The sequence below is a fragment of the Panthera onca genome, chromosome B4 (genome assembly GCF_046562875.1).
Source record: "Panthera onca isolate mPanOnc1 chromosome B4, mPanOnc1 haplotype 2, whole genome shotgun sequence".
Taxonomy (NCBI): Eukaryota; Metazoa; Chordata; class Mammalia; order Carnivora; family Felidae; genus Panthera; species Panthera onca.
Window position 1 is genome coordinate 31,951,320 of NC_138345.1, and position 24,249 is coordinate 31,975,568.

The window sequence follows — 24,249 nt, forward strand, 5'->3', positions numbered from 1 at the left end:
CCTCTACAAGGTAAAAGTGGTGTTTTGTGTTTAGGAGGGTAGTTTCTGTATATTTGTCCTTGACTTCTGTAGGGGAAGTGGGCTTTTGCAGGGTGATGGTGGAGTGGGGGGGCATGTCCGTGTGCTGAAGGACCCCAGCCAGCACATCTCAAGAATTGTTGATCCTGGTGGCTATATACCTATAACTGGTTACTTTGATGAAATTGTACTTGCCTGTCTTTTAAGGTTGAAAAGAATCAACTTTCTCCTGCTGTCACAGTTTGTTGGTATTTTCCTGAATTTATTTGTTTTAGCTCATAAGGAGTCTATAAAAGATTTTGAATTGTGGATGTTAATTATGGAAGAGAAATTTTAACTAGATTACTCATTCATTACTTTCTCATTCAGCAAATTTGTGGAATGCTTACACTCTGTTGGGCGCTGTAGGCTTCAGTGATTCCACAGTGAACAAGATAGAAAGTCCCTTCCCTCAGATCTCTTCCCTCAGAGATTCCATTGTAGTGAGCCGGGAGGGGTGAAAGCAGAGGACAAGCAAAGTACTATAATCTTGCTTATCTATTCTCTCAGCTGTCTGGAATGCAGGAGACACATGGGGAGTGTGGCTGAAGCCCTTCCTAAAGTCTGTGTGCTGAAATTTTAAACCAGTGCTCCCCAAGTCTGGCTGTATGTCTTATTCACAAGGGGTTTCTACTTTCAGGGACTCAGTGCCCTGGGCATGAGGGGGTACCACTGCCCTAGGCTCTTTCCCTAGGCAGACTCCTCATGCTCCTCCTTTGCATTCAGTCCTAAGCAAGTGAAATAGCTTCCTTTCTCAACCCTTAGTCGATTAAAAGCAGAAAATGGAGAGGCAAGAGTGCTGATCCACACACAGGGAGAGAGGAGACAGAGAAGTTAAACCTGAGAAGCAGAACTCCTTCAAACACCTCAGGACCTCAAGCCTGAGCCACATCAGAGAGAATAAATTCTATTTAGCACATGCAGGGAAGTCCATCATATTTTGTAAAGAAGTTTTAGTCTGTTAAAATAAGTTTTGGGTTTAGAAGAGGGTAAAATGAGATGGAGTTTGCCCAGATGGGATTCCTCAGTGGAATGCGGAGGGATGCGAACCCACTGTGAGGGAGAGCAGAGAGAAGGGCTGGCACTGTTAGCAGAGAGGGCCGTGCAGTCTCCTCCAAAGCGGGGAAGGACTGAAGTGGATGGCATCTTCTGAGGCTCCGTGACACCTAGTGTTGCGGCAAGGTGGGCCCCAGTTTTCTAGAGTTTGTAGGAAGTTACATGGTAGAAGATTCAATGTTTTGTTGGAATGACTCCCAGTCTAATAGACGGACTGGGAGAATGGTGGTGTGCCCTTTCTGGCTGCTACCCCAGCTCAGCCCATCATGCTGTTATGACTTGCCTGGAGGCTAAGGATGGGCGGGTAATCACTATACCCATTCCTTAATCAGGCATGTACTGGGTAAGCACCTATGTGGGGCTCACCTCATGTTGCATATCATGGCGGTGGGAGGGAGGGTATTTCACACCAGGTCTAATAAGTATAATTAATTGATCTCCCAGTTCCTGACTGATTGAAGTCAGGCTGAAGTCAGACTGATTGAAAGAAAGAAAGAAAGAAAGAAAGAAAGAAAGAAAGAAAGAAGAAGGAAGGAAAGAAAAGAAAGAAAGGAAGGAAGGAAGAAAGAAGGAAAGAAAGAAAGAAAGAAAAAAGAGGGATTACTGGCTGAGGTAAATGCATTGATTGGTGCAGTGTAAAACAACATCTGACAGCCTGGCAATGAAGACACAAAAGCTGTAAAGACCTTGTAGCTGTTGCATGCTTGTGGAACAATAGGGGACATTAACATGACATCTGTGGATGCCAGCTTCATGGGTCCAAGGTAGCATTGTGTTACAGAAAAGAATGACGACCTGTGGCTTCCGTCAGATCTCCCTGATCTTCCAGGCCCAGAATCTGCCTGCTACTTACAAGTGAGCTTGGGGGATTTTCTTTAACTTCTCTAAACCTCATTAAAAAAAACTATGGTGAGGACAAGCATAGCAACTTCAAGGTTATGGTGGAGAATTGGATTTCCTGTAGGTGAAATGCCTTGGTACAGTAAGAATCAAGCTGTTATTATAAATAGAAAATGAGCAAAGGGAGAGAAAAAGGGGAATACTTGTAGCAGAAGCTCTGAGGAAATAATCAGCATGAGAAATGTTTGTGGAACACATTTATTGTTTTATCTGCTCCATTACTTAAAGGTTTTCTACAGTTTCATGAAAATGGCATCGCAGTAGTATGACACAGTACAGTACTGTAAGATTCCTAATTCAGTTACTTCCTCATTTTGGCACACGAGGTTCAGTCCTTTTATTTCTTGATCATTTATTGAGTATACATGATAGGGAAGGCTCTGTGCTAAGCACTATATGTGTTTTAAAGTGAACAGGATATAGTATTTGTTATCAGAGGAGCTTGTATGTGGAGATTGGGCTCAGACATCCAGGTATCATAAACTGCAGAAGGAATATGAAGGGTAAGAGCAGTAGGACAGGGCCAACTGTGGGCAAAGTCAGCCTGAAACACTGACTCATGACCTGGATACCTCCCAAGGCCCTCTCATGGCTTGGCTGATGGCCTCCTAGTTACAAAAGGAAAAGATCTGAATTCAGGATGACACTTTTTATTTCCTGTGCTTGAGGTTTGATTGATGGTTGAGTCCAGAAGCACTTTCTTTAGGACCATTGCCCAGCATCTTGGAGATCCTTTTTTGGGGGTTGAAGGGATGCCTTAGACCAGTTGATGAGAATTTGATCCAGAGATCAAATTGCTGCCCAGTTTCTCATGTCGTATATTCTTTGTGGCAGGTATGGGCTTTCAGTAGTTTTGTGTTTAAAAGTAGAAAAAAATGTCTGATTTGTTATGTGGCTGTCTCAACATTAGTAACTTTATTTGCCGCTGATGTTATTCAATGTAGCCTGCTTCTAAAATGCATAAATAAATTTTGTTATGGACTGAATTTCCTTATGCTTTTATGTTTTTATCCCTAGCACGCCCCACTCCCCTACACACTCTCACCTTACACACAATGTAAGTTGCTTCACAGTCTGTTCCCCACCCCGCTCCTGCCTCCAACTTAAGGCATTTGCTTGAATGGTGGCCACACTCTAAGCAATGGAATACTGGAGTTTGATTCTGACTCTAACAATAAAGTCTTTGCAGCTCATCCATAAGCCTCCAAAAGTAGGAATCCAAAAGGATAGGAATTTTTATGGTGGCCTTAATTAGTATTAGTATTACCATAAAGGAAAGCTGATATTTTTACTAAAAGAACAATATTGCATTTTTGTATCCAGAGAAACAGTGTTTTTCCAAGTGGCCATGTTAAGAAGTGGACCTTTTTTGTATGCCTCTTTTGGAATGGCATTCGAGCTACTCTGCCAGCAACAGAAGGATCTTGATCTCATGACTGGATAGTTTTCTTCTCTGCTTTTCTCCCATATTTTCACTCCTTAAGATCTCCATTTAACTTCTCTCCATCCCTGCACTTGCTGCTTTGCTGTTGTTTTGCCATTGCAATCCGCAAGGATCCTCGAGAACAGGCTTGTAAGAATCCTTGAAAACTGTGACATTCTGAAGCTGGGAACCAAGGTGAGCTTCATTCTGAGCCTAACAGGAAGCAGATTAACTTTCAGAAATGCTGAGGGTAAGGTCCCTTTCTGCCATAACCTTTACTGCATGCTGCATTTGGCAGACAGGGGTGGAAGTGGATTGAAAAGTCACTCCCCAGCCCGGGTCAGAAGCACCAGCTATTCCCCCTACAGCAACAGCTTGCAAGTCTGGAACCGCCTGTGTAGGCTGTGTCCTGGACTGCAGTGTTTTGTGTCCTCAGGAGGTGTTGCTCACTGCTTTGCCATGGAGAAGGCAAAAGAAGAGAAGAAGTGATATTTTTGTTCATGTGTCGTGATATTCTACCTTTATTAGGGATATTTGGGGAGATGGAAACAAAAAAGCCAATGGTAAGGTTGTGGGGATTTCCATTCATTGAATGCACCACACCGTTCATCTCTTTCAGCAGATGGATGTTCCTAATCTTCATGGCTTGTAGGTGACTTACTTCACTAGAGGAGTTCAAGCTAGGGTTTTGCATTATAAAATCTTTTTTTTTAATGTTTATTTTTATTATTTTTTTACAGGTTTTATTTTTTTATTATGTTTTTTAATTTATTTTTTTTTTAATTTACATCCAAATTAGTTAGCATATAGTGCAACAATGATTTCAGGAGTAGATTCCTTAGTCCTCATATGAGTTAAGTCATATATTTGTCTTTCTCTGACTGATTTCGCTTCGCATAATACCCTCCAGTTCCATCCACATAGTTGCAAACGGCAAGATTTCACTCTTCGATTGCTGAATAATACTCCATTATGTGTGTGTGTGTGTGTGTGTGTGTGTGCATATATGTACGTATATATATATATGTGTGTGTGTGTATATATATGTGTGTGTGTATATATGTATGTATATGTATATGTATATGTATATGTATATGTATATGTATATGTATATGTATATGTATATGTATACGTATACCACATGTTCCGTATCCGTTCATCCATTGATGGACATTTGGGCTCTTTCCATACTTTGGCTATTGTTGATAGTGCTGCTATAAACATTGGGGTGCATGTGTCCCTTTGAAACAGCACACCTGTATCCCTTGGATAAATACCTAGTAGTGCAATTGCTGGGTCATAGGGTAGTTCTATTTTTAGTTTTTGGAGGAACCTCCATACTGTTTTCCAGAGTAGCTGCACAAGCTTGCATTCCCACCAATAATGCAAAAGCGATCCTCTTTCTCCACATCCTCGCTAACATCTGTTGTTGCCTGAGTTGTTCATGTTACCATTCTGACAGGTGTCAGGTGGTATCTCATTGTGGTTTTGATTTGTATTTCCCTGATGATGAGTTATGTTGAGCATTTTTTCATATGTCTGTTAGCCATCTGGATGTCTTCTTTGGAGAAGTGTCTATTCATGTCTTTTGCCCATTTCTTCACTGGATTATTTGTTTCTTGGGTGTTGAGTTTGAGAAGTTTTTTATAGATTTTGGATACTAACCCTTTATCTGATATGTCATTTGCAAATACCTTCTCCCATTCTGTTGGTTGCCTTTTAGTTGTGCTAATTGTTTCATTCGCTGTGCAGAAGCTTTTTATTTTGATGAGGTTCCAGTAGTACATGTTTGCTTTTATTTCTCTTGCCTCCTGAGACGTGTCAAGTAAGAAGTTGCTGCGGCCAAGATCAGAGAGGTTTTTACCTGCTTTTCCTCTAGGATTTTGATGGCTTCCTGTCTTACATTTAGGTCTTGCATCCATTTTGAGTTTATTTTTGTGTATGGTGTAAGAAAGTGGTCCAGGTTCATTCTTCTGCAGGTCGCTGTCCAGTTTTCCCAGCACCACTTGATGAAGAGACTGTCTTTATTCCATTGGATATTCTTTCCTGCTTTGTCAAAGATTAGTTGGCCATACGTTTGTGGGTCCATTTCTGGGTTCTCTATTCTGTTCCACTGATCTGAGTGTCTGTTCTTGTGCTAGTACCATACTGTCTTGATGATTACAGCTTTGTAGTATAGCTTGAAGTCTGGGATTGTGATGTCTCCTGCTTTGGTTTTCTTTTTCAAGATCGCTTTGGCTATTCAGGGTCTTTTCTGTTTCCATACAAATTTTAGGATTATTTGTTCTAGCTCTGTGAAGAATGCTGGTATTATTTTGATAAGGATTGCATTGAATATGTAGATTGCTTTGGGTAGTGTCGACATTTTAACAATATTTGTTCTTCCTATCCATGAGCATGGAATCTTTTTCCTTTTTTTGTGTGTGTCGTCTTCAATTTCTTTCTTAAGTTTTCTATAGTTTTCAGTGTATAGATTTTTCACCTCTTTGGTTAGATTTATTCCTAGGTATTTTATGGTTTTTAGTGCAATTGTAAATGGGAACAACTCCTTGATTTCTCTTTCTGTTACTTCATTGTTGGTGTATAGGAATGTAACCGATTTCTGTGCATTGATTTTATATCCTGTGACTTTGCTAAATTCATGAATCAGTTCTATCAGTTTTTTGGTGGAATCTTTTGGGTTTCCCTATAGAGTATTATGTCATCCGCAAAGAGTGAAAGTTTGACCTCCTTCTGGCTGATTTGGATGCCTTTTATTTCTTTGTGTTGTCTGATTGCAGAGGCTAAGACTTCCAATACTATGTTGAATAACAGTGGCGAGAGTGGACATCCCCGTCTTGTTCCTGACCTTGGGGGGAAAGCTGTCAGTTTTTCCCCATTGACGATGATATTAACGTTGGGTCGTTCATATATAGCTCTTATGATCTCCGTGTATGCTCCTTCTATCCCTACTTTCTTGAGGATTTTTATCAAGAAAGGTTGCTGTATTTTGTCAAATGGTTTCTCTGCATCTATTGAGAGGATCATATGGTTCTTGTCCTTTCTTTTATTGATGTGATGAATCATGTTAATTGTTTTGCAGATATTGAACCAGCCCTCCATCCCAGGAGTAAATCCCACTTGGCCGTGGAAAATAATCTAATGTACTATTGGATCCAGTTGGCTAATATCTTGTTGAGGAGTTTTTCATCCATGTTCATCAGGAAAAGTGGTCTATAGTTCTCCTTTTTAGTGGGGTCTTTGGTTTTGGAATCAAGGTAATGCTGGCCTCATAGAAAGAGGTGGGAAGTTTTCCTTCCATTTCTATTTCTTGGAACACCTTCAAGAGCATAGGTGTTAACTCTTCCTTAAATATTTGGTAGAATTCCCCTGGAAAGCCACCTGGCCCTGGACTCCTGTTTATTGGGAGATTTTTGATTACTAATTCAATTTCTTTACTGGTTATGGGTCTGTTCAAATTTTCTGTTTCTTCCTGTTTCACTTTTGGTAGTGTATATGTTTCTAGGAATTTGTCCATTTCTTTCAGATAGCCCATTTTATTGGCATATAATTGCTCATAATATTATCTTATTGTTTCTATTTCTGCTGTGTTGGTTGTGATCTCTCCTCTTTCATTCTTGATTTTACTTATTTGGGTCCTTTTTCTCTTTGATCCAACTGGCTGGTGGCTTAACAATTTTGTTAATTCTTTCAAAGAACCAGCTTCTGATTTAATTGATCTGTTCTACTGTTTTTTTTTTTTTTTTTTTTTTTTGGTTTTTTTGTTTTTGTTTTTTGTTTTGGTTTCCATAGCATTAATTTCTGCTCTAATCTTTATTATTTCCTGTATTCTACTCATTTTGGGTTTTATTTGCTGTTCTTTTGCCAGCTGTTTAAGGTGTAAGGTTAAGTTGTGTATCTGAGATCTATCTTCCTTCTTTAGGAAGGCCTGAATTGCTATATACTTTCCTCTTATGACTGCCTTTGCTGCGTCCCAAAGGTTTTGGGTTGTGGTGTTATCATTTTCATTGGCTTCCATATACTTTTTAATTTCCTTTTTAACTTCTTTGTTAGCCCATTCCTTCTTTAGTAGGATGTTCTTTGGTTTCAAAGTATTTGTTACCTTTCCAAATTTTTTTTTTGTGGCTGATTTCGAGTTTCATAGTATTGTGGTCTGAAAATATGCATGGTATGATCTTGATCTTTTTGTACTCGCTGAGGGCTGATTTGTGCCCCAGTATGTGGTCCGTTCTGGAGAATGTTCCATGTGCACTGAAGAAGAATCTATATTCCGCTGCTTTAGAATACATTGTTCTGAATATATCTGTTAGGTCCATCTGGTCCAGTGTGTCATTCAAAGCCATTGTTTCCTTGTTAAGTTTTTGATTAGATGATCTGTCCATTGCTGTGAGTGGGGTGTTGAAGTCTCCTACTCTTATGGTATTACTGTCAATGAGTTTCTTTATGTTTGGGATTAATTGATTTATATATTTGGGTGCTTTCTCATTTGGCGCATAAATGTTTACAATTGTTAGGTCTTCTTGGTGGATAGACCCCTTAATTTGGATATAATGCCCTTCTTCATCTCTTGATAGTCTTTATTTTAAAGTGTAGATTGTCTGATATAAGTATGGCTACTTTGGCATTCTTTTGTTGACATGATATGATATGTTGACATGGCATGATAGATGGTTCTCCATCCCCTTACTTTCAATCTGAAGGTATCTTTAGGTCTAAAGTGGGTCTCTTGTAAACAACATGTAGATGGATCTTGTTTTCTTATCCATTCTGTTTCCTGTGTCTTTTGATTGGAGCATTTAGTCCATTGACATTTAGAGTGAGTACTGAAAGATCTGAATTTATTGCTATTATGTTGCTTGTAGAGTTGGAGTTTCTGGTGGTGTTCTCTGGTCCTTTCTAATCTTTGTTGCTTTTGGTATTTATTTATTTATTTATTTTTTATTTTATTTTATTTTATTTTATTTTATTTTATTTTATTTATTTATTTTTTTTTTCCCATCCTTTTTCCCCTCCGAGAGTCCCCCTTAAAATTTCTTGCAGGGCTGGTATAATGGTCACAAACTCCTTTTTAATTTTTGTTTGTCTGGGAAACTTTTTATCACTCCATTTTATCTCTCCTTCTATTTATCTAACAGCCTTGCTAGATAAAGAATTCTTGGCTGCATATTTTTCTGATTCAGCACATTGAATATATCCTGCCACTCCTTTCTGGCCTGCCAAGTTTCTGTGGATAGGTTCGCTGCAAACCTGATCTGTCTTCCCTTGTAGGTTAAGGACTTTTTTCCTCTTGCTGCTTTCATGATTCTCTCCTTGCCTGAGTATTTTGTGAATTTGACTATGATATGCCTTGTTGATGGTTGGTTTTTGTTGAATCTAATGGGGGTCCTCTGTGCTTCCTGGATTTTGATGTCTTTCTCCATGTTAGGAAAGTTTTCCACTATGATTTGCTCACATTACCCTTCTACCCCTATCTGTCTCTCTCTCTTCCTCTTCTGGGACCCCTATGATTCTGATGTTGTTCCTTTTTAATGAGTCACTGATTTCTCTAATTCTTAAATCATGCTCTTTTGCATTAATCTCCCCCTTTTTTGCTGCTTCATTATTCTCCATAAGTTTGTACTCTATATCACTGATTTTCTGTTCTGCCACATCCATCCTTGCCACTGTGGCATCCATTCGAGGTTGCAGCTCAGTTATAGAATTTTTTATTTCATCCTGACTAGCTTTTACCTCTTTTATCTCTGCAGAAAGGGATTCTAACCTATTTTCAACACCAGCTAGTATTCTTATAATTGTGATTCTAAATTCTGGTTCAAGCATCTTGCTTGTATTTGTGTTGGTTAAGTCCCTGGCTGTCATTTCTTCCTGCTCTTTATTTTGGGGTGAATTCCTTCATTCTGTCTTTTGAAGGGAGAAAAGGAATTAATGAGGTAGAAAAAATTTAAAAAATTAAAATTAAAAAATATTAAAATTAAAAAGTTAAAAACAAACACACACACCCCCCCCACCCCAAAATCGAATAAATGATGCTAGATAGATCCTGTGTGTGTTTTGGTCTGGGTGTTGAAAGTGGCTTGATAGATTAGAGAAAAAAGGGGGGGAAATAAAGGAAATCATTTGGAAATTTGAAGAAGTGAATACTAAAATGAAATGATGGAAGTAAAATAGAATTTGAAAAAATTTACACAAAAGTAAAAAATGTAGAAAAAAATTAAAGAAAAATGTTTTTAATAAAAATTGAAAATAAAAATTTTTTCTCTTTCTGTATTCAAGAAAAATAAAAGAAACAAAAAAGAGAAAAAAGAGGAAAGAAAGAAAATTGAATAGATGGATCGTCTAACCAACTGAAATACGACTGACATTACTTTGTTTTTCCCTAAAAGTCAAACTATGAAGTGCTTTATAGTCCATAAACGAATCAGGTGGTGAGACTTGTGTTCTTGATGAGCGAGGTTGGCCCAGTTGGGCGGGGCTTAGTGTAAGGGCTCCGTTCCTCACTAGATGGTGCTGGTAGCCTACTGGGGTGGATTGTTGTGGCAATTGTAGGTGCTTATGCACATGCACGGGAGTGGTGAAAATGGTGTCGCCCAGCTACCCAGTCTCTAGTATTGGAACTCTGTTCTCCCCAATTAGCAATTGCACAACAATTGTACACCTGTCCTTCGTCTTCGGCTTTTGTCTACTCCCCGCTTCCACACTGTCTGTGAGCAAGCCCCAGGCAGCACCTCCCTTCCAGGTTTTGTCTCAGATGCTGCTGCCTTCCCTGGTCCCCCACTTCTGAGGGACTGCAGCCTTGACCCACTCTGCCCCTCTGTGGAGGGTCTCACCGAGCAATGGCTGGGTGCCAGCCACACCCAGGAACGCCCACAGGACCGTGCTCCTGCTGATGCCCAGAGACTACAGCCAGGTGCCAGCTCGCCCCAGAAAAAGTTTGTGAGACAGTGTAGCAGCAGCGCCTCAGGGATTATGGAAAATCACAACACACATCTGGTACCAGGCTTCACCCCCAACGACCCTGTTCCAGCACCAGCAAATGTGGCCGTTCTCTGCGGTCTATTGGGCCCAGGTGGCCTCACAACCTCTACCAAATATCCTTCCAGCAGTGGAACTGCTTTTCCCCGTGTGGCCCAAGAACCTCTCAGACCCCACTCTTTTCCTGGGGATTCGCCCTTCCCACCAGAGCACCATCAGATATCGAGCTGCAGAGTTGCAGACTCTGTGCTCCCCCTGTTTACAGTCTTAATGGAATTTAAACCCTCTCCTTTCTTTCTCCTTTCTCCTTTCTCCCTTTTTAGTTCAGTCCCTGAGGCTGTTTCCAGTTTTCCACTTTGTCTCCAGCTTCTTTTGGGGAGGGGTGCTTTTCCCGTATTCTCCTCCCGCCCCTGCCCGCCCTGTCTCTGTCCTCTCTCCGCACACAAAAGTGGCTCCCTGCCTTCTGTGGCTTCTCTCTCCCCAATTTCACCTCTCCACACTGCATACCTGCTGAATTCTGTGGTTCAGGTTGTGCAGATTGTTGTGTTAATCCTCAGATCAGTTTTCTAGGTTTAGTGTTTAGTTTTCTATGGTTTAGTGTTGGTCTGGCTTATTTCATGGACGCGAGACACACAAAAAACTTCCATGCTATTTATTTGTTTATTTTTGAGAGAGAGAGAGAATGTGTGTGAGTGGGAAGGTGGGGAGAGGGAGAGAGAGAGAGAGAGAAGGAGGGAGGGAGAATCCCAAGCAGGCTTCATGCTCAGTAGGGAGCCCAACATAGGGCTCCGCCCCACAACTATTAGATCACGACATGAGCTGATATCAAGAGTTGGACACTTAACTGACTGAGCCCCCCAGGCACCCCCTGCATTACAGACTCCTGCAGAAGGAAGAACCAATGATTTTTGGAAGAACCAAACCAATGATTGGTGATAGGATTCATGAGCTAGTGGAGGGTAATGAATAATGAAACCCCAGCAACACCAAGTTTAGAAAGGAAGCAGAATCAATGATACTGATTACAATTTGAAACAAATGACATCATTACAAGACCTTGGGAAGTATATGTCAAACAGAACTTTTAAAAAGATTTATTAAAATAGTTAAAAAACTGATTAAATTTGGGAGTGCATCCTTGGAGAGAAAAGGTGGAAAAAATAATACTTCAAAGGGAATTTATGCATGGAAGCAAATGATAAACACTTGCACAGCTTAAAATTTCTACCATCATTTGCTTTAAAATATGCAGTTGTAAGCCTGATTTGGGAAATAAATTCATGCTGTTGACCCCTTCTCTGATCATGGACAAAGAAACTACATCATGGAAGGTCAAGAGTTACACAGTAGTTATCATTGAAGCTTTCAGAGTAAACCGTAGGCAGAGAAGGATCAGGAAACTGCTGCCCATGCTGGGTTTGCCTCCATTATGCTGGATGGTAACAGGTTAGCTTGTTTAGAGTGGAGGAAATGGTTCCAGGAAATGGGGAACATGAGCAATTAAAGGCATTTAGCACAGCTGTAAGTGTTTGGGGTTTAACTGGATTAATTTCCCACAGGTAGGTTAAACCCAGCAGCACACCCATCCTGTGAGTCTTCCCGTGCTTCCTCCATCCTCTGTGCCTAACCTCTGTGGTTGGCCCCATTATCAAGTGCATTGTCCCTCTATAATATCTTCAGACCATCCATTTCTCTTAACCACCTTCCTTCCCACCTGGATTATGGCCACAGCCTCCTTCCCAATATCCTATCTTCCAGTCTTGTCTTCCTTTCGTTTGTTTTTTCCTACTGTGCATCCCTGATGATTTTTCTTAAGTGTGTATTTGATCATGTCTCATCACTCCTTCAGTAGTTCCCTGGTGTCCTTGCAATAAAATCCTAACTTCTCAAGAACTATTTCTCATCACTTCCTCCTTATACTATGACATATTTTAAGTGTGTCTTAAAGGCCTGGTATGCCCTTTTTTTTTAAACTTTTTGTCTTTGATACACTGGTTTCGTCTGCATTAAATACCCTTACTCTTCTCCCCTTTAGGGTGGCTGACCCACCTATTCTTTCTGGAAGCCTCAGCTCTCTCCTTGGTTCTCCGATAGCACTTGTCCCTAGTAAAACACAACTGATTTGTCTGCTTCATGCTAGCCTTTCTTCCAGCCTTTATACTCTAGAGGGCCACAGGGTCTTTCACTGACATATTTCTTGCACATAATGCCTACATCAAATTGATTCTCAATAAATAATTGTTGATTATTGAATTAAGTAATGATAAGGGAGTTAAATGTCTCTTTTCCTGGCTTTCAGAGTGTCATTTTTGGACACTTTTTAGTTGTCTACAGTAGCAGATTTCTTCAATATTACCCATACATAAAAGACCTAGTTATTTGCCTGGTATTAAAATATCAGTGATCCAAGTGGTGTTTTCCTATTTCAATGGTAGTGCTAATTCATGCCTCTCAGGAGAGGCTGGTTGCTAGGAGATTCTTTCTCTTTGAATTAATCTACATTTGTGTTAATGGTTGATCCTTGCCAATTTTTCTTTTTCTTTCCTTTAGTTATTGAGAAGCGCCCCTTCATTTGATCATTCTTTTATGTCATTTCCATTTTCTGTTAATTATTATTGAGTATTTGGACTTTGTACACATGGTCCCTATCCTAAAGTGGTACTGATTCCACTCAGGCCTTATGTGGGGCCCATGAATCCCACAGGCTTTAACCTGCACTGTCTCTGATCATCACAGGACCCAATGAAGCTCTCAGTTACCATTGTCCTTATTTTATTGAGACTCAAAGAAGTAACATGACTAATTGGCTAAGCAGAAACCAGAATTCAGTCTTTTAGCTTTCCATTGCACATTTTTAAATCTTGTTTTCTGCTGTACTTTAAACACTGTAATATGTGGTTAATAATCTGATGCCAGGACAAATTAAGCATTGTTCAATTAATTTATCTGATGCATGATTTTTCTGTTTTTTTGTTTTTTTTTTTTTTAAGTTTAAACTTGTCCCTTCACTTTCAAATTTTTTTCCAGTGGATATCTTTCTAAACAGCAGCCAGATTTGTATTTTTGAACATCATCAGTGGCTTGTCCCACTTTGTTCACAGGAAAAATGCAGCTTCTTGTTCTGGCATTCATGGTGTTCTGCAGTTTGGCCTGAATCCACTTTTCTTGCTTTTCTTTCTGAACTCTCCAGGCTTGCTTGTATGTCTCCTGGCTATCCCCTAATAAGTTTTTGTCCACCATGTGCCTTGGCCCATCCTCTTCATTCTGGCTGAAATGCTGTCCTACTCTGAGCACCTTTCTTCAAATAAAAATCTGTCAGGTTCACTGAAATCTCATCTGTTCTAGGAAATCATCTCTGTTCTACCAGTAAAGCTTGGAGCACTTCCCTCATGTGATCCTTTCTGCATTCTGAATCTCTTAAGGATTATTTGAGGAAATATTATTTGTGTGTATATTTTATATTTGTGTATATTATTTGTGTGTATGATTATTTGTGTGTATATGTGTCAGGAGATAGAAGCTCCTTGATAGGGTGGACCGTACTGGAGTATCTTTGTGTTAATATGTGTGTTTGGTTCAGTACTGTGGTGGTGTATCAGAAGGTATCTGAATACATTCCCTGACCTTTATGCAGTCAGTATGCATTTGGGGGATTGGACAGTCAAACCAATGGTTGTGGAGGTAGAAGAAAATTGCTAGAACACAACATGCACCAAGCTTGGTTGGAGTGGAGAAGGACAAGTGAGTGAACCTAGATGAGTCAGGAAATCTTCCAGGGACTACAAGCCTTTGACTTGAGGTGGGAGCAGCAATGCGCTGACCTAGAGAGGGTTGTTCTTGGCAGAGGGGATGGTCTGGTCAAGCCCATGAAAAACCAAGGATATTAGCTGAGGGGGGGGTGGGGGTGGCAAAGTATAAGGGTATAAGTCAAAGATAAGTGGGAAATCAGGTCAGCCAGTTGTATAGGGCTGACCAGTTATACAGAGGAATGATGACTGAGCATGTAAGCCAGTGAGAGCTAGTCCTGTTTTCTAAGTGGATGATTATATGCAAATAACAGTTTTGTTGTGTGTCCCAGGACTGTGGGTATAACAAAATATTTTTGAATGTGTCAGCTTCTATCTGTGCTTCCACTAAATCTAATATGGGAGTAGGCAGCAGCACTGTTCTTGTTGTTCCCCCCCCCACCCAAATGACTTTCATAACCTTTTTTATGTTCTTCCTTGCCTGACCTCTAGTGGATGTAATAGTAATCAGCAAAATGCTCAAAGGAGAGCAATGTGAAGCAATGTGAAATAATGGAAAAGCCACTGCCTGAATTTTCAGTTTTAAAGTAGAAGAGATAGTTTGTAATATGAACTGTGAGTAGACAGGGTGATAATCTTTAAACTTTCAAACACTTGGATTGGTAATTCTGTGTGCAGGGACCTTGTCTGATGTTCAGTGCTATATCCCCAGCTCACCATGTAGCAAGGGGTCTGACATGGGGTAGGTATGATGCTGAATAAGGATGTGTGTGTATGTGAATAATTGTATGTGTGTATGAGTTGTGTGTGTGTGCAGAATATCTATACATAGACATTTATTTTAGCTCTTTTTATAAAATACTATAATTTTCTGTATAAGATCTTACAGTCTTGTTAAATTTAAGGATAGTTTTTTGTAGCTTAGTAAATTGAGCCTTTTTAATATTATCATTATTACATTTGTTAGTTGTTTATTGCTCTAGGCCACAGTGTTTCTCCGTGAATGCCCCATTGGCATTGTGAGGCACAGTTACTCATTGTGTGGGACTATGGTAACAGATAAGTAGCAGCTGCTTAGTATCATAACAGCCAAAACTGTCCCCATACACTTCTAAACACCCCTGGGGTAAGGGAGATAGTGCTGCTCCTTTAGCTGAGCACTATTGCTAAGGTAAATGAATGATAGTAATTTCTATATCTTAATTTGTATATAATGCCAATAGATTTGTAAAGCCCCTTGTATTTTCTAAGTATAGGATTGTATACAAATACCAACAGTTACGTTTCATTCCAATCCAATAAATTCTCCTTTTATTATTTTTTTTCTTGTCCCATCTCTTAACAATGTTGCACCGAAGGTAACTGGATCCCAGCCTCATTCCTGACCTCAGGAGAATGCACCTAATGTTTCACCATTAAGTATGAGGATTGCTTTAGGTTTTGGGCTAACAGCCTTTATTAAGGTTTAGGTTAAAGAGATTTGCTAAGAGTCTTTTATCAGGTTAAAGAGATTTGCTAAGAGTCTTTTTTATCCTGAATGGTTATGGAGTACAGAATCACTATTAGTTGGACTTTTTCATTTTATACATTATTAACTCTTTATCTCTCTGTGCTTTGTTCTAAGTGATTTTCTTAGATATGTTTTTCAGGCCACCAGTTCTGTGTTCAGGTGTGTCTAATCTGTAATTTAACCCATCTATTCAGTTTTAGATTTTAATGACTGTGTTTTTAATTTCTGGAATATATATGTGTTTACATGTACATGTATACATACATGTGTATGTGTATATGAATATATATATGGACATGGGTTTTTTCCAAAATGCTCTCTTTGCCTTATGTTTTTCTTTATGTGTTTAGGTAGCACGTATTTATTTAATGGTCTCTATACAGTTGTTTTATTATCCCAAGTTCTTGGAAGCCTAATCTTGCTATGTGTTGTGTCCTCTGACTCTTGCTTGTAATGGATTATTTCCTCCTGTGTCTTGCCATTTGGAATGGTGAGACTGTCTTTAGAGAGCATAAGCTGGTGGAGCTCTGGGAAGCAGGATTTTTCAAGTGGTTTACAATTAATTTTGTCAGGTAGCCGGGGATATCTGACATGCGACCAATTTTGTATAAATGTATCTAGGGATTCCTGAACTATGTGTGTAGAATAGAGCAGAATTCCAAAACCACATGAGAGATACGAACACACCAATGTTTACCAGTTACTAGGTGATTAGGAGCCTTTTCCTCTCTCCCTGTCTCAGTCCAGCTTCCTTTTACCTCTGGGTTCATGACATTGTTTTTTTCCAATTTAGTTTTGTTGAGATTGTAGCCCATATATGTAAAACCATCACTTCTAACTTCTGTTCACTCTAAGGGCTTATATCCTATCCTGTAGGACATTAAAATAAAGTTTCTAAACCAAAGCACTTTCTTTTTTAGTTTTTTTAATTTATTTTGAGAGAGAGAGTGCATGAGCAGGGGAGGGGCAGGGAGAGAGGGAGAGAGAGAATTCCAGGCAGGCTCTGCACTGACAGTGCAGAGCCCCATGCGGTGCTCGATTTCACAAATCGTGAGATCATGATCTGAAGCCAAAATCAAGAGTGAAACACTTAACCGACTGAGCCACCAGGTGCCCCTAAACCAATGCACTTTTATTTTTTTATTTATTAAAAAAAATTTTTTTTAATGTTTATTTATTTTTGAGAGAGACAGAGACAGAATGCGAGTGGGTTGGGGCAGAGAGAGAGGGAGGCGCAGAATCCAAAGCAGGCTTCAGGCTCCGAGTTGTCAGCACAGAGCCCAATGCAGTGGTCGAACTCACAAGCCGCAAGATGATGACCTGAGCCGAAGCCGGACGTTCAACTTACTGAGCCACCCAGGCGCCCCCCAAAGCACTTTTAAATAAATGATGTTAGATTAGTAATTATGGCAGGATAATAGGTGAGACCTAAGACCCAGCTCACATTGCTGGATGGCCCATCCATGCTGGAAGACCTCAGTTCTGTTTCTCATTAGGGCCTCAGGTCATGTCCCTCATTTTCTTGGCATACTCTCTTGTAGGCCTTTCAAAGGATGTCTTATATTTTATTTCACATTCTTAAGTGCTTGTAGTGTGAGAGCTTTTAGTTTTTCTGCTGTATTGGCAGAATAATCTGTCTTTAGTCTCAATGTTAAGATCTTTAAGGGGCACTTCGGTGGCTCAGTGGGTTAAGTGTCTGACTTTAGCTCAGGTCACAATCTCATGGTTCGTGGGTTTGGGCCCCGCGTCGGGCTCTGTGCTGACAGCTCAGAGCCTGGAGCCTGCTTCAGATTCTGTGTCTCCCATCTCTGTCTGCCCCTCCCTGGCTCATGCTCTGTGCCTCTCTATCTCTCAAAAATAAACAAACATTAAAAAAAAAAGATCTTTATCTCCTTTGGTTCATCTTAAGATAGAGTATTAGAGACAGTGGAGAGACTTGGGGGGGGATGGGAATAGGGAGGGAGAGTAAGAGGAGGAAAAGAGTGAGTGGAGGAGAGACTGAGAGACAGGTTGGAAAGAGGTAGAGACGCGGATAGGTAGGTTGATGGAGAGAAAAAGAGCACATGAATGAGAGTCAGACGTGTGTGCAGAGAGATGCACACAGAGACACAAACATGCAGGCACAGACTCAGACCTGGAGATTCACCACATAGGTGTGTGGACCCAGAGATATGTGCTCACATACATGGTCCACCCTCAGGGGTGCAGGCAGCTAAAAGTAGAGAGTAAAAACAGAAAATAACCAAATCTAAGAGTGTTAGAATAGTTGTAGGAATAAACTCAAAATCAGCGGGAGTAGAAAAGATGGCTTTAGAATTAACTGGAATTTTGGAACCAGCAGTTTGCTGCCACAGCAACAGTGGTTATTATAAATGGGAATGTGATGTGGGCTGTTGGCATTGGGCTTGCCTGGTAGCAACCGATGGAGCAAACCAGTTGGGGCATGGGGGTCAACCATTTGATTTTGAGCTCATTGCACTAATAAATGGAAATAATCACTGATTTTTAAGCAGTGGGACAATAGTAATTTTTTAAAAAGTAAATGAACCTGATTTAAAATTAACAGTCTATTTGTTGATTTCATCATTGCCTTGAAGATCATAGCCAGATTTAGAAATATATCTACCTAAAACTGAAATTAAAAGTTTGAGATTTTGATCATGTCAAATATTTGTCTAAAGACAGGAAATGATGATCACCTGAGGCTGGCAGTGCAGAAAAAAGAGGTAAAAGGTGGAAAGTTTCTGTTTTGTGCAGGTTGTCTTTGGTGTCTCCTCTTCCATCCATATTAGACCCAGTACATTTTAGGCCTTGCTGCACTTTCTTGTTTTCCTTTTTTGGTTTTCCTAGCATTCTAGGCCAGGAATGATAGATGATGACTCCTGCTTATCCTGGGAATTATTTTATTACATGAGTCTTTTATAATGCTGGTGCTGGTTTAAAAGCCAAGATGAGTAATTGTGGACCTTTGATATTGCGACATCTGTGGAAAGAACAAGAAAATTAGGTTACCTGGCATAGGAAAATACTGCTGAATTAAACTGGTTGGCAAGTACACCCTTTGATCTTTTTCAGTTTTGAATAAAGGGATTCCATCATCACCTGTCCTCAGCTGAAATGGGCTGAGAGCGGTGTGACCAAACATCTCTGTTATCACCTGAAAGTCAGGCAGTAGAGTATTAGAATGTCTGTTCCATTAATATTTTAATTTGACTGTGTATTAATAAATATCATCATGATAAAGAAGCAGTCAGTAGTTTAAAATTCCGCTTCCCAAGATTTAGGTTGAAGTCAGTGCTAGGAATCCCATAACATTTCTTAAAACTGCCTTTTCTCTCTGAAGTATCACTGCCTCAGAGGCTAGTTCATCTTGTCATTATGGATCACCTTGTCCTTTTTTTTTTAATAAGAGGTAGGAGAACCTGTATCAGGAGTGTGAAACACTGAAGTTTTAAACATCAGTTTCCAACCGGGAGTCCTTAGAAAACAGATATTGTATAATGATGGTTTAGCATTATCTTTATTGTCTTTTTTAGCATGCATATTTTGAGCGTTTTTTGTCTTTAGCACTGAACTAGATGCTGTGGAGTAATGTTTTTTTAATACCTTAAAATTTTAATAGCCTTTCTTTATGGGGCACCTATTGTGTGTCAGATATCCTGTTTTTTGCTTTATATGAAAAAATTCTAATCTTCACAGGAGTCCTCTAAGTTAGGTTATTTGTCCATCTTATAGATGGGGAAAATGACACCCAGAATAGTATGGCAATTTGCCTAAGGGCATGGAGTTAGCAGAGATGTATTCAAATCTAGATCTTTTACATTATGTAGGGTGCTATTTCTACTCCACCATTTGAGCTTCTCTTTGGGGAGTGAATGATTCTGAAAACTCTAGTACAGTTGATTTTCAGCATTCTTAATGTGGGTTGTAGAATTCATAGAGTGTTCTTGATTGGTTTTTTATTCTTTTGTTTTCTCTGCTAGAATTTCACACCTTAGAATTAGAAGGATGCTCTGTTAGAGCAGGAACTTGATCTGTTTTGTTCACTTCTGTATCCTCGGTGTGTGGAACTCAACAGTACCTGGCACTTAGAAGATGCTTGTTGATTGTTGAATGAATGAATGAAAAACTTGGCAGGTTGGACTTGCCTTGACAAACATCCACAGTATTCATACTCATGGTATCTAATAAAATGCTAATTTGACCCATCATAATGTAATTATTAAGGCAAATATGTGATAGAAATAACATTTTAAAATCATCTAAATACATATTTTGTCTCACCACCATTACTTTGAAAATCAAGAATGCATTCTCATGTCTAGGAAATAGTTCATGTAGATAATAGGAAAGCTAAAGACACAGACATGTTTACCAACCCAAAGTCATCTTTTGTTATCACAGGACTGAGCACAGTACCTGGCATATAGTATAGACTCAATGAGTATTTGTTCAGTTTAACTTAATTGAATTGAATGGACTTGCCAGGAGAGGAAAAACGCAGTATAACAAATGCAGTGCTTTCCTTAAGCATTTTTAAGCACACTATTCTTTGTCTCATAGGATTTGGTTAGATATTTCATTCTTCATTATTTATTGCTGGTCCTGTACTTTGATGGGGTCATGTACTTCATCTTGTCTCACTGACTAAATTGTAAATTCTTGTCGGATAAACTGCATCTCAGCCTTCTCTGTGCCCCTTCCAGAGATTGCCCAACTGCTGACATCGCAGAGCTGTTGGCTCCTATGTGGTGTCACTAGCCAGCTTATCTCTGTGGGTCTTTTCTTGGGGATGGAAGTACTGCAGTGGGGATTTGCCCTTTTTAGTCAGAATAGTGTGGTCTCCACTAAAATTATATTTAAATGGCACCCTGCCAAGCAGATATTTAATTCTGTAAGTTATTACTTCTTCTGGATAAGTTAGCACATTAGGTACTTCAGGAGTTTGATGGGCCAGGTGGGAAAAATCAAAGCCTTGAGTGCTCTGGTAAGGTGAGTTTGAGGGCAAGGCTAGGGCTGTGTGAGTTTCCAGGAGAGTATTTGCAGAGGGTGAGGAGTACTTAATATGGTGGTGGATTGAAGGAGGATTATTGGAACAATTAGTGTTTAAACTATGACTTTAAGATAGGCAATATACTGTCAGTTAGGACTTTAGCAGAATGGTTAGCATTCTTTAGCAGTGAAGTTTATTTCATCTATCATTTCTGATTTTAAGCGTAATATTTCATGAATTTCTTCCTTTTGATTCTTGCCATTCAGAAACATCACTGAGCTGAACTGAGATGACTACACTCTTCCATGTGTGTTCAACTTGTTAACATTTGGAGTATCACTTTTCCTGATTGTCTGCAGTATGGGGATTTTTTTCTCTATGTCTAAAGTAGTAGTTTTGTCATGCTTGACTTCAGAGTATAAGTTTGGGTGATATGGCCGGTTTATTTTGCTTGGCTTGTGAGAATGCTGCCTTTTCCCATTTTTTGTTCCCTGAAAAGTTGGAGTTCTCTTGCCAAAGCACATATTGTAATTGCCATATTTCTCTTCAGGATCTGGGGTTGCTCTTTTAAACCTGTGTGTAGGATATGGCTGCAGTTCCTTGTACCTTTGTCTTCTGCCGTTGTGCATATTTAAATCAGTGACAGATAAACTGGGTTCTGTGGTTGGCCCACCTTCACATTAAGTTGCTCTGAGAGATCTGGCTTTTAGACTTGTCCTGTGCAAAGTTAGCCTGTCGGCCTGTACGTGGCAAAAGTTTTAGCACTTTCCTTTCTGTGGTTAGGAAATATGAATCTGGGTTAGGATTGGAGAAAATGCAAACCAGCATGTTGTTAAATGCTTTTTTCTGAGTAATGTCCTAGCAGCTTGTGAAAGTGTTGCGCTCTAATGTATCAACATCTGGGCATGCTTTCAGATGACAATTAGCTGATGATCTCTGATGTCCTCAGCAGTGCTCCATGTACTCTTGCATCTAGAAGAAGAGATTTCCTTGATATTTCTTTGTGTAGAGACTTCCTGGTTATTTCATCCAGGATCTGGATCCTAAAATTTAAATTCCAGGGAGAACTTGAGAAAGATTATGTGAACCCAGCTTTAAGGGCTTCTGGATTTTCGTCTGTGTTGTCTTTTGCCTGCTTCCTATTTCATACTCTAGTCCTTCTAGGGCAGTCAGGATCTGAGGCAAGATCAGGCCTAGAAGGGGTAGTGGGAAAAACCCTGGACTCTTCATTTCAGCTGGAGACCAGAGTTTTGGTTCACTTAACCTCTCAGCCTCACTTGCCTTATCTGTGAGTATCATGTCAAACTCTGATCTTGAAGACTCCTCTGAACTCTTTATGACTTGCTCTGTGTCATTGAACTGGGTAGAGATGATACCTGGCCTGTCACTCACACAGAAAACCATCTCTGACATGAGCGAGTGTTATGTTCAGACCTACAATTATGACTTGGCCATGAAAGAAACCTACAATAGCCTGTTGCTGTATCACACTTGGTAGGGACAGTGTAAAACATGATTCCTGCTGTTTGGGTTCTGCCAGGAAGAACAAGCAGTTGCTACCATCCCCTGCCCCCTGTGGCCCTGTTCTGTTTAGACCAGGAGGTGTGTACACACATGGTGGCTGCTGGCAGGACAAAGGCACCTCCACTCAGGGGTCTCTCACAGCCCATAGTCTTTCGTCATGAGTTCCTTACAGCACGCGGCCAGTGCTGGTGGGGACACTCATCTTGGTGTCTGTGTGCCAGTCCTCTCTGACCTGTGGGAAAGGGGTGTGACAGCCACAGCCAAGAGAGCCTCAGGGCATCTCATGGGAACACCAGCATGGGCTGTAGAAATAATAGGCCAGGCACCTAGAGGATAATGAAGGCTTGAAATCATTTTTCACAAGTTGTTTTAAAATGTAAGTGTTTGAAATTACAAAACTTAAAAAAAAAACAAAGTAATAAAAATATGCTCAATGCAGGAAGCTTAGAAAACATGGAAAAGCAAAAAAAAAAAAAAAAAAAAAAGAAGAAAGAAAGAAAAAAGAAAAAAAGGGCTCAGTTGCATTATTCAAAGGTAACCAAATGTTAGTATATATTCTTTTAAAATGTATTCTATACCTATGCATATCCTCCCCCCAGATGATATCATGCTGCTTTCTTTACCTAATGGCATATGGTATTGCTATTTCAACATTAATAAAATATTCATGTTGAATATTTCATGTTTTTTTTTTAAATTATGAAATAGTCTTTATTTGTTGAAGTATATTGGCATACAAAATATAGTTTCAGGTGTACAACGTAGTGATTCGACAATTCTATACATTATACTGTACTCCCTATGATGAATGTAGTTCACATGATTTTTTTATGGTGGCATAGCATTCCACCATCTAGGCACACTGTTATTTACTAGAACAAATGCCCTGTTATTGGCAGCCCTCTCTCACAATCTGTGAATGTCTCCATTCTTAGCAATTTCTAGGCTTTGTGACCATTATAGCATAGAATCCTGATCTCTAGGGATTGTCTTCCAGGATATTCTTGAATTAAAAAAAATTTTTTAATGTTTTTATTTTTGAGAGAGAGAGAGAGCGCATGAGCAGGGGAGGGGCAGAGAGAGAGGGAGACAGAGAACCCTGCTCTGTCAGCACAGAGCCTGACATGGGGCTTGAACCCATGAACCATGAGATTGTGACAATGTATAATTGACTGGGCCACCCAGGTGCCCCCATTCTTGAATTTTGAAGTGGCAGGCTCTCAATTCCCTAAGAAATGGCTGTCTTGTGGGCTCCACTGTTGGCTTGAAACAGAAAAACTTTACATTTTTGCTTGCGGTGAAATGACTCTTAAAGAGAACTTGTCTGCATAGGATGGCCTGTCTATTTTTCAAACATCTAGATTAAAAATCTGTCATTAGACAGTCTTCCCACAACCACACCCCTGCAAACAAAACAAAACAAAACAGAAAACAAACAAACAAACCTGGTTTGGTAGATGAGTCCAAAATGGGTATTAAGGGAACCAACCAAGAGGTTGCAGTGCTCACACTGTCCAAAGCTGAGGAATTGGGTGCTTGCTTTTGCTCCGCCACCAGCATGGAACACCACAGGCACATTGGTTTTCAGTTGATATTTTTCTGTGGGGACTATAAGTTAAGGTTTTGGAAGTTAACAACATTCATCATGGCTGGGATTACATATATGCCCTCAGTTTTCATATGCTGAAGTCTTCAAAAAAATAATTGTGAGTAGCACATTTGTTATTTGACCTTTTTAGAACAAAATTCTACTTGAACAAGAAACCCCTTCATAAAAACTCACTTTCACCAGGAGATATCTGGCCTAAATTTATCTATCTAGTTCAAACTGAGGCAAGTATGAGAATTGTCTTTTTTGGCCTTTCTCCTCCCATCGGCTTTAGCTATGAAACTGCTACACTGTGTATATAATTTTAGTAGTTGTCATAGAAGAAGGACCAGATAATTGAAATAGCATTTAAGATTCAATTTGCATTTCTTTAATCAAGCACCCAGTGAGAGGTCAGGAACTATAGTCCAGTAAGTGATTGACTGATGTGGGAAGATTGCCTCACTTCAGAGGTTTGCT

General features: G+C 39.8%; 1 protein-coding gene across 3 annotated transcripts in view; it reads left to right on the forward strand.

The window, feature by feature from the left end:
- Positions 1–24,249, forward strand: part of CCNY (cyclin Y) — a 315,237-nt gene that overhangs the window by 210,557 nt on the left and 80,431 nt on the right. The window lies entirely within an intron of this gene.